Below are 9010 nucleotides of genomic sequence, written 5' to 3' on the forward strand. Positions count from 1 at the left end.
TGGTTTTTGCTTCCTTTGAGTAATTCAGTGTATTTCATTGAGTCTTACTAAGTGCTAAGCCCCAGGCTCTAACCCCTATTAGGTGTTAACCTAACCTATGTGGATGTGAACCTCCCAGGGTCCTAAGGTGAGGGGCGAACTCAAGAACCAATCACCAGAGCCTAAGTTCTGGTCATTCAGATGACGCTTGATGATATCAAAAACTCTATAAGAGGAAAGAACACAGCTTGGAGACTGAGATTTGTTGGAGCCAGAGACAGCTACAGCCGAAGCTGAAGACAAAGCCAAAGCCAAAGGAGCTGAAGAAGTAGGAGCTGCTGGTAGCAGGGCTGACCCTCGTGTGGACCGAGGAGTGCTGAGCAAGGGCTTGAGGCCAGTGGGTAATCTTCTTACCGGAGGGGGGAAGCATGAATATGACTTGGTTTAATACCATCATGTTTTTCTGTAGCCTCCTGGTTATTCTTGTGAGGCGGGCTTATTGGGCCTGGAAGCTTTTGACCAGGATATCAAAATGGGGACACTGATTTGTGGGTCTGCTACTTTGGAGCTTGAATAAATGCTTTAATTCTTCTGCCTTCTATTTAGAGAATTCCTTATATCCTGCGGTTCTGAACCATTCAGACATATATGTGATTATCTTTGAAATCATAAATTCTGCCTTCTTAATACAGTTGATGAGTTCCATCGTCATTCATAGTGTTCTATTTAGATAACTCCCCATTTTCATGCTCATCAGGATTCTGTTTGTGTTTTCAGAATTTCATTCCTGAGAGCTTCTGATTAGTCTTGGAGTGACTTACCCAAGCTTCCCATAATAGCAAAGGCCCACCTTTTCAAAACAAACATCTGGTATCAGTGTCACCGTATGGCAGCAAGATACTATTGCAATATAGTATTGCTTCTGAAGAACTAAAGATCAGCATCCCATGGAGGGCAGTGGAAAGGTACATAGTGAGTATGAGCAGGCTGCATCATATAACCAAAAAGAACCATGAGGAAGAACAGAAATAAAGAATGTTGTTAAGGAGTATGAGACCACAGGTTGATGGCCCAAGTGCTCCACTGGTATGCTCTTGATGTCAGGAGGAAGCAAAGAAGGATGTCAATATGTTGGGTGGACATCCTGTGGTGAACATTTACAATAGCATGAATGAAAGCCATACAAGAGGGGCAAACATGGATGGGCTGCCATCAGCCTTACTGGAGAGAACTCATTAATAGATGAGATTACAGATCCATTTTATTATTTGACAGGCGTATCCTATAGAATTTTAGTCCATGAGAGTCCTGTCAACCGGACCAGAACTGGCCTCTAACCTGGGAATGTCCAGAGCTGAGCAGAACAGCCTAAAAGACGGGAGAGTTAGGAAACAAACAGAAGGTGAATTCATTTCAAAGTGAGGAAAACAGCTTGCATGCAAGGATGCATGTGCTGGAGTTCTGCCCTAGTCGGGGGGACCTGCTTTAGTGTGGAGAGATCTCAGCACTTAGATCTACGGCTGCACAGTGAGCTGTAGCCCTGACAGTGAGGGGTAACGGCTACAATGTGACAAGTCTGATTCATAGCAGGGCCTCATGACCAGAACATGGATACAGCAGGTGCTTGTCTGAACTCAGAGAACACCTGGCTCTGGGAAACAGTGCTGCGCTTTTGGTGTGTCTGAGATCACCCAAAGGGTGAGATCATCCAGAGTGCAAGGAACTGTTGTCACACCAAGCTCAGGGTGCAGCTGGCTCGCTGGGCCTTAGCTCTGGGAAAGGGGATGTCTCCAAATACCTTGACAATCCTACAGGACCTTTCTCTGAGCAATTTCAAATCTGCCAGGCTCTCTTCCCCTCCCTTCCTCTTCCCTCCCTTCCCTTCTCCTCCCCACTCCCAAAATCTAAGGTAGAATGATCACTTCCCCTCAAGGTTGTCATTATCTCCATCCTAGTTTATCCATCTTGCTGTGATCTAGAATAGGAGTTCCTTTTGTTGGTTCCTCCACCCTTTGAAGGATCAAGTTATCATAAAGCAAGTGAAATTATTAGCTGCTCAGTAAGCTCTAGCAGATGTCCAGATATTTGAAGTCCCCATTACTATTCTACCAGGACTCTGTGCCAGATTTGGGATCTATTTACTTCTTTATTTTTTCTTTTTGTCCAGGGGTTCTATAGTGTATTCTAACTTTGGTTTTTGTTTCTGTTGATCTTCATCCAAATGTTCCCCACCGTGCCTTTGTTCCTGGGATTGCCTCACATGAGCATACCTTCTTACTTTACAATATTGCTCTGGACCCTCACCTCCTCCTCTTCCCCCAACACGTTTATCTAGTTTCTTTAAAGTATATCTTTCCAGAACTATATTCTAGTCATAGGTGCATTTGTAGACATTTACTGGTGTCATGGCTCCTGTTTTTCTTGGATTTTCTTTTCTAGACATCTTTGCCGCTATTTTTCTTCCTACACTGGTACTGTTCCTAATATGTAGCTTGGTGGACATATGTGTAGGCAATTTTTTTCCATTCCTATTCCTCCTCAGTTAAAATCTCTTTTGTTAAAATTCACGTGACTTCACACAAATACATTTTTACAACCTCATTTTAAGTCATGGTCTGGAAGTCTAAATACCATTCCAAGATACCGTCTTTTTAACCAGTCTGTCTTTCTCTTCTGAAGCTCTTACCTTTAAAGAGCAGCAGGAATAAAAATAGCACCTATACCCCTAAGATCTTCAGTCATGCCTAAGATTTTGCAATCTTCAGCTTTGTTGCCGGCAGCATTATTTGTCCACATGCAAATTACCATAAGTAGACAACAACTGTCCAATTGGTCAAGGCTTAAGAATTTCTGTGCCACACCTTAGAAACATAATTTAGAAAGATAAGAGATCTTTTTAATGTTACTCCCCATACATAATTAGTTGAGTATGCCTCAGCAGGTATTGCACAACCACCATTGTACATCTCATCTACCTTTGATCTGGACTGTCTTGTTTATTACATAATTGTACTCATAGATCCACATCATTCTTTGGAAAACAGTCGACAGCTTTCTCTTCATTCAGGGCATTCAAGTTCCCTGACAAGGGCCAAAATAATTTTGCTTAAAATCCTTTTTCTTTTCTTTTGAAACTATTGTTCTGCCTTTTTTTAAAAGGAATTTACATTTTTCCACAAATCTGGATGGTGGAAAATTGTTCCTGAGGCCTTTACCTTGGCTTCTAAGAGGAGGGCCAGCTGCCAAGGCAAAGATGCAGGTTATTGCAAAATACACTTTCCAAACTTGCTGGAAGTAAAATCCTCAGTGTTTGTTTTTGCTGGTAGTTCTCTTTTGGAGAGTTAACTGATCCAGCTAATCTAGGAAGATTCTTTGTCACATTTTGAATACATATAGAGAGGTAACCTATTAGGATTTTATATATATACTCTATTATATTCCTATATTCCCTCATAATTGGTTATTACTAATAATATCTCTCACCAACAAGATTGGGGGTGAAGCAAGGATGCCTATTATTGTCTCTTTTGTTCAATATTATCCTTGAACTTCTAGCTGTAGCAATAAGACAAGAAAAAACAATTGAAGGAATTAGAATAGGCAGTGAGGAAACAAAACTATCACTCTTTGCAGCTGGTACTTAGAAAATCCTAGAGAATCAACTAAAACTAGTTGGAAGTAATTAAGAACTTCAGCAAAGTTGCATGTTATAAAATAAACTCATAAAGTGTCAGAATTTCTGTATATTGCCAACAAAGTCCAGTAGAAATCCCATTAAAACTTTAACTGCAGACAATATAAAATTCTTGGGGGTCTACCTGCCAAGAGAAATCCAGGAACTGTATGAACACGATTACAAAACACTTTGTCAGGTCTGAACAACTAGAAAAATATTAATTGCTCATGGGTAGGCTAAGCCAATATAATCACAATCTGGCAAAGCACATCAGCCTTTGCGTCACAAATGATGGAAATCATATTGAAGATGTTATTTGTTAATATTTCAATTAAATAAAATGCGGTTGAAAATTTCATTTCTCTCATTTCTTGAAAATAGGTGTTTTTGCTCATGTGTCCAGACTTTAGGAACACCCTTTATAAAACTATTTTATGGAGAACTCAGTCAAGGCAGGCACTTACATGGTGGGCAGAAGAAGCAATACAAGGACACTCACAAAGTTTTTCTGAAGAACTTTGGATGTTGTGTTTTGTCAAAAGCTTTTTCTGCATCTAATGAAATAATTATGTGATTTTTGTTGTTTTTGTCATTGATATGGTCAGTTATGCTTACAGTTTTTCTAGTATTGAATCAGTCCTGCATTCCTGATATAAACCCAGCCTGATTATAGTATGTTATTTTTGTGATGTATTGTTGAATCATCCTTGCTAGTATTATATTTATAATTTTTTCATCAATATTTGTTAGGGAAATTAGCCTATAGTTTCCTTTTTCTGTTTTAGCTCTTTCTGATTTAGGTATCAATACAATATTTGTATCATAGAAGGAATTTGGTGTAGGATTCTTTACCTATTTTTTCAAGTCTCTTAATGTAGTATTGGAATTAATTGATCTTTAAATATTTGGCGGAATTTGCTTATAACTTTGTGGTTGAAAAGGTCTGATAGGGGATAAATTGAGGATTCTCTACTATTACAGTTTTATTGTCTATTTCCTCTAACTCGTTTTTTTGCCATCAAGAATTTGGATGCTTTGCCATTTGGTGCATATATATTCAATATTGATATTAATTCATTTTCTATAGTATCTTTGAGCAAAACATAGTTTCCCTGATTATCTCTTTTAATTGCGCATGTGTCCAATCTGCATTTCTCTTTGAGCTTTTAGTTGTAGATGTTTCCAAGTCATTGTTTTCTTCTGAATTTGTTTTGAACTTTCCTTTCACCATGGTCAGGTTCTTTTTTTGTTGTTCATTTTTCCCAGTCTTATTTCTTGGCTTTGGACTTTATGTTAAAGTTGGGCTCTGCTCACCTCTAGTGGCAATGATTGGCCTGAGCCTCCGTCTTTTTTGTCCTTCTGGAGGCAGCTAGGTGGCTCAGTGAATAGAGCTCTGGGCTTAGAGTCAAGAAGACCCGAGTTCGAAATTGGTCTCTGACACTTACTAGCTCTGTGACCCTGGACAAGTCACTTCATCTCTGTTTGCCCGAATCCACTGGAGAAGAAAATGGCAAACCACTCCAGTATCTTGCCAAGAATTTTCGTGGACACTATGGATGTGTTATGGTCCCTGGTATCACAAGGAGTCTGATATGACCAAACAACAGCTGCTTTCACAATGTCATCTGTGAGCTCTATAGGTTTTGGGTGTTTCCAGTGTGGCATGAGCCAGGAAGAGGTCTGTGATGGCTGCCCTCCTCTCCTATGATCCGGTCCTTACACAGTTACTGACCCTGCCCCCACGTGACTGTGACTATTCCTTTTCACTCTGAAATTGCTATCTGGTACTGAGAAATGAGCAACAGAGCTGCTAACTGGCACTTGTTTGCTTCTAGTACTAGTACAGGGGTCCGGGTTTTTGCTTCCCTTACCGCCCCTGGGCTCTGGGTAGTCCAGGTGCCCTCGTATCCTGGTGACATTCTCTTTGTTTGCTGCTCTCCTGGCTAGCCTCTGCCTTTGTGTCCACAAACCTCTCTTTCTGTCTTCTACTCTGCCCTGGACTGGAAAATGTCTTAAAGCGACTTTTTGTTGTTTTTCTGCTCAGAATAAAGTCTGGCACACTCTTTTAGGTTGTTGTGGGGGAGCTAAGGCAAAAATACTACATCTCACTCCATCATTTGACGCTCCCTCTCCATACTGTATTGAGAGTCAATTCCGGGCTGCTCTTTGATCTTTTAACATCTCAGAGTGCTGTCATTTCCCCACTGACTTGAGAGAATATCTAAAATAACAGTTATCTTGCTAGAAGGATAGGTAAAATTCAACCAAACTGACTCTCTTGTCATTCCTTAGACATGTTAGTCCATCTCCAATTAATCCACAGGCATTTATTAAGTATCTCCTATTTAGCAGGCACTAGGATTACAAATACAAAGAATGAAACAATCCCTACTCAATAATAATAATAGCTAGCATTTACATAGTGCTTTAAAGTTTGCAAAGCACTTTACTGAAGTCATCTCGTTTGATCATCACAAGAATCCTGCGATGTAAGTTCTATTATCCTCAATTTATAATTGAGGAAATTGAAGCTTAGAGAGGTTATATGGCTTGCCCAGGTTGACACAGCTAGGAAGTGACCGGCTCAGGACATGCTGACTCCAAGTCGAGCACTCTATCCACTTAACCACCTGTCTCCATGCCTTTTTACCACTTGTCCTTTATGGAGCACTTCTTAAACCATGGGTCTTGACCCCATATATTCAGCAACAGTAAAAGGTTTCTGAATGTGCAATGACCAAAAATTAATTCAGAATCAAAAGTGTAAAGAATCCAAGATGTTTCTGGCCAAGCTTGCCCATGTTGCATTGGGCAACTTCACTGCAGTCTTAGTTCTGAACACAAAGCATGCATACTTTGCAGTGCACATGCCCTCAGACCACGCAATACCAATGATCGCTGCTGAAAGGGAAAAAGGTGTTGCCAGTGGAAAAAGTTTAAGAAGTCCTGCTCTGTGCCCATAATGTACTCCCTCCTTTCCTTCACCTTTTAGAAATTTCTTTCAAAACTCAGATGAAAGAACACATTTTACTTGAAGCGTTTCCTGATTCCCTTATCTGCTATAGCCTTTGCCTCCAAATCACTATCTATTTGTAACCCTCTCTATTTGAATATACTGTATTTATTTGTAACTTGTGTTCATGTTGCATCTTCCTGTTGAATGTAACCTCCTTGAGGGCAGGAACTTTTATTATTTTTGTCTTTCTATCCCTACAGCTTTGCACAATGCTTAATACTTATTAATTGATTGACATTGCCAAGATGGAAAAGTGAAAGGTATAGACCTCCTGTATGGGCTATCATCTGAAGAACAGCCTGGTTAAGTATGGAGAAGCCTATCCCAGATGAGGAATATTTGGGCCAAAGCCTTTGTAAAAACCATCTACTAAGTAAATGGGTTGCAATCTGGATCAACAGGGAAAGTTCACACACAGACAAAATCATTGTTCTGTTGAAGTGAAGTAGACAACCTTTTCACTAAACATGTAAAATCCGAGGAGTTTAGTATCTAATGTTTTTTTTTTAATAAGTGGTATTTTAAATGCAGCAAAAACTCATAAATCTGATCACATAGCCATTTCATTTTCTCGAGCTAGGGACTGGTTTTATAGGTCTATCTCTAAGCCTAGCTGGTCAGGCATGAAATTGATCAGTAGAAGTATAGTTCATTTCTGGCTATAGGGGTGGAATATTAATAAATGAGCCTGAGTTGAATGTATTAATCTTTCCAGCTCTTCAGATCTGGAATTACATATGCAGAATCTTGAGACTGATTCCCATTTTATCAATCATAGTTCTTTAACTTTAGAACAGGTATGTTATTGAGAGCAAGACAATTTTAATGAACATTTTAATTACTAAACAGACACGTGCATGTAGGCTTGCTTATTATCACTGAGGCACATAGAAGGATTGCTGCAGGTGAGCCAGGGCCAGGAACTAAAAATTCCTTCACCTGGGGAGAAGAGTTTGTATCAGCACAGAGCACACTTGGAAGTGTGACAGAGTATGGTGAACACAGATGCATTTATAATGGAAGAGTGTTAATAGTGGTTCACCTTCCAGCGAGATGGAGAAGGACTCCAGGAAGGGAGCAATACAGTGAGGAGAACTTAGTAATGGTTCAGATGACATAGACTGCTGAGGACTGTGAGGTGAGACTTAACTACATAGATAGTTCCCTTGAATGCTAGTCCACTGAGGCAAAGCTTCATTTATCTTATGCTGTCAAGTGTTCAGAGGTTAGCTGAGGTTGTTCTTTTTCTTATGCACTGGATTATGTAATGTTTCACGATTGAAATCGTCCTATTGTTTTTTCTCATCAGTATTCTAAGAACATATATATTATGCAAAGTAGGGATTTTTAAAATGGCATGTACAGAGTTTTCAAAGTAATATATAAAAATAAAAGTAAAATGAAGGGGGTGAAAGCAAGCTAAGTTACAATGATTGCTGATCAGAGTAGCAAGTGAAATACAAAGATCTGAAGAAAGATGGTAGAGAGGCCACAAGGAAGCCAGGCTCCTCACATTTCTCCCTTAGTGGGGAAAATACCAGGAAAAAAAACCCTGCTGCATGTGTCAACAAAGATAATGAGAAAATTAAATAAAAATTCTAATAAAAATAATAGGTTTTTTTGTGAATGTGAACTCTAATAAGATTTAGTCACCCAAACCACAACAGTAATAATATTAGTCATTGGATTCCATTTCAACTTATGTTTACTTTGTTTTATTAAGACTGCCATTCTTCTAGTATTCATATAGTTACCTTCTTGGAGTGTATGAGGTGTTCAGGAAGGAGTAGCACCTCTGGTATGAGGACCTACCCAGCTCTTTCCAGGGCTGCTGATAACCCTCTGGCATCCATCTTCATCTAACTTTAATTTGTGGCTCCAAGAAGCTGTAGTATACACAGTGGCTACACCCCAGTAAATCCATCTTGGCAGATGGGCTAATCTAGGTTGATATTAACTAACAGGCCCAAACCCATCAGTGAGTTAGAGGACTGTCAACCCCAAGCATGTGAAGACTTCCCCTAGAGGAATGGGTGGACGGAACAATTTATTCCAAGGGCTGTGAAGGCAGCCGAAGCAGGAACTGTGGAGTGCTTAGAGATTGGTCAGACATTAAAGATGCGGAGGTCATCCACTGTGTCTTGGGCCATAACCAGTCATCTTGACTTTTGTCTTTCCACTGGACTTCAATGGCTGTCAGAGGGTTGTTGCAGAGATTAAATGAGACAGCATACGTGAAGAATTCTTCAAACCTCAAAGTTCTTCATAAAAATCTGACATTATTATGCTTCTACTGGAAGAGAGCAGACTTGGAATGAGAATGGCTCATGCAAGCTGTC

The sequence above is a fragment of the Trichosurus vulpecula genome, chromosome 2 (assembly GCF_011100635.1).
Source record: "Trichosurus vulpecula isolate mTriVul1 chromosome 2, mTriVul1.pri, whole genome shotgun sequence".
In the NCBI taxonomy this organism is placed as follows: Eukaryota; Metazoa; Chordata; class Mammalia; order Diprotodontia; family Phalangeridae; genus Trichosurus; species Trichosurus vulpecula.